This window comes from Parasteatoda tepidariorum, chromosome 4 (genome assembly GCF_043381705.1).
Source record: "Parasteatoda tepidariorum isolate YZ-2023 chromosome 4, CAS_Ptep_4.0, whole genome shotgun sequence".
Lineage (NCBI taxonomy): Eukaryota > Metazoa > Arthropoda > Arachnida > Araneae > Theridiidae > Parasteatoda > Parasteatoda tepidariorum.
Genome location: NC_092207.1, coordinates 65,485,180 through 65,487,674, shown reverse-complemented (window position 1 = coordinate 65,487,674; position 2,495 = coordinate 65,485,180). Strand labels below are relative to the sequence as shown.

Sequence of the window (2,495 nt, the reverse complement as noted above, 5' to 3'; positions counted from 1 at the left end):
GACTTTCTTCCACTAAACTTTTTGTCATTCCGTCACGGTCATTCCGTCACAGCAAATAGATGTTAATAACTGCTAACCAACCTGAGGTTAATTTTCCAAATTCACAATTTACATTGCTTACACATTATACTAAAAGTAAAAAATAGTTCAGGAAAATAATAGTTGCAAAATTCACAGAAACTACCAGTTCTAAGCGGCATGCCGAAAGCTTGGTTGCCAAAATGTCATTCCGTCACACAAGTAAAAAGTTCATAAAATTAAAAATAAAAAAAATACAAAATTCTTTTTTTTTAGTTTATGAATCACATTATACCAATAATAATGATATGCATGAGAAAAAATCATGTTTATTTGAAATTAGATGCATAGAAACTTCAATTAATTGTCATCATGCAAGTCAAAATGTCATTCCGTCACATATGGAATTGCCCATATATATATATATATATAAATAAATTTACATACATGGGCCAGATGCTTTAACAATCAGTTTATCCCAGCACTTACATATTTTCTTTATGAGAATTATAGTGAAGAAGTTTTGAGACGAACACAACAGTATACAAATGACAATATTTTTTTGAAACAAGTGAATCACGAAACTGAATATTATTCTATGTTCTAATGAGTTCACAAAAATTAATTCAGTGGGCATCTGTATACTAATATTAGTATTAATGAATTAATATTAATATATTAATATTAATATTAGTGTTTTTTTATTAATGAAACTATTTCTTTTTTTGTTTATTTTATTTTCTGATAATTTTGGTCACCAAATTTTCTTAGCACATCTGATAGCAATTTAAAATTATTTTTATATCTTAGAAAAAATTTGCAAGGAAATATTTTGTCTTTTTCTTACTTAAATATGAAAATGCTACACTCTGATATATGTATATTACATCTTTGTTGTATAGGTAATATTATACCCTGTACTTTTTGATGAAAGTGGTAAATTTTATTAAACAAGTGTGTTTAAATAAAATTCACTAATGAAAAAATAGTTCGAAGAAGGGCAAATTGTTAAAACTTTTATTATTTCAAGAAAAAAGATTTTTTTATTAGATTTACCTTTTTTTTTATTTCTTTTTGCTTTAATTTTTTATTTTTTTATTTTGAACGTTTAAATGATAAAAAAATATTTAGTTTAAAGATGCTTGACCTGATTTAGAGTGAAAAATGTGTTTTTTAAAGTTAAAAATGCCTTTGTCGCTACTACACTAGAATAAATACACTACTACACTAGAATAAAATTTTTCCTACTTAATTTATTATTTCTTTTTCATTCTATTATGTGTTGTTTTTCTGGAAGGTTGAAATCCTCTTTAAGACAAATATGTATATGTACCTGACTATTTTCCTTGTTCTTGCGATTTCCCAAATTAGGTCAGCAACGGAGTGCTCTATTAGTCAGTGAGGAATATATGGATTTTGGATCGAAGCCTGTAACAATGTCTTCATTTCCCTGGAACATAATTTTCTCTACTTAATCTATTCTTGACCCATTCCATTATATATTATATTTTTCTACAGGTCGAGATCATCTTAAGACAAACATGTATATGTATCAGACTATTGTCTTGGTTCTTGCCATTTTACAAATTAGCTCAGCAGCGAATTGCGCATTTGATCAGTGTGGAGACAACGGCTATCGCATCCAATGTAATCCTGGCTATAGACCAGTCTATGAAACATGCACTTGCTGCATTAAATGTGAAAAAGTTTTAGGTACGTTGATTTCTTTTATGAGTCAGATTCTTAAACTAATTGTAACTTAATTGTAACATTGACATTATGTCATGATATGAACTTTATGAAAAATTAACTTATGAAACTCATGAATTTAACATTAACTTATGAAAAATATGCAAATTATAACAAAATAATTACTTTTGCAAAAACTAAGATATCACAAAAGAATTAAAAAGTATGCCATTTCGGCTGGAAAAATTATTATTGGCAATTTCTTTTTTGTTCTGTTAAACTATACAATGAGAAAACAAACTAGGTTTATGAGTATTATATTAGACACTAAAAAAACTTATTTAATTTCAAAATTAAGCAACTATGCAATTTAATATTATATGCGAAACTTAAAATATTATGTTTCATTGTTAAATAATTTAAGTTTATTTTGTTTGAAATTTATAGCAAAAATTACTCTCTTTTCTTGTCTCATCATGGTCAACCTTAAGTATTAAACAGTAAAATTTAAGACGAAAGGTATCAAAATTAAACTTGTATATTCTTTCTTTCTAAAATTTAATTTAAAAAAAAGTGGAATGAAAAGTTGAACAAGAATTTAATAATTTTCTGAACACATAATGAAGTAAAAATTAGTAAATAACAATATTTTCCAAATTTTATGAAGTTATATTTTGGGAAATATCGTTTCACACTTTAAAAATCAGAAAATAATTTTGGATAAGATACAAGTTAACATATATATATATATATATTAGTATTAATGACGTGTTTCCCGGCCCGTATAG

At 25.9% G+C, this 2,495-nt stretch overlaps 1 protein-coding gene and 1 long non-coding RNA gene across 3 annotated transcripts in view; both read left to right on the top strand.

Annotated features, from left to right (window-relative positions):
* LOC107452389 (zonadhesin-like) overlaps positions 1 to 2,495 on the top strand; it is a 547,551-nt gene that overhangs the window by 240,575 nt on the left and 304,481 nt on the right. The gene's annotated exons all lie outside the window — the stretch shown is intronic.
* The window catches only part of LOC107453582 (uncharacterized), a 9,727-nt gene that overhangs the window by 2,549 nt on the left and 4,683 nt on the right, over positions 1 to 2,495 (top strand). For both annotated transcript variants that reach the window (XR_001585352.3, XR_006226772.2), the window contains exon 2: positions 1,537 to 1,731. This is a non-coding gene — a long non-coding RNA (uncharacterized lncRNA). The remainder of the gene's footprint in view (positions 1 to 1,536; positions 1,732 to 2,495) is intronic.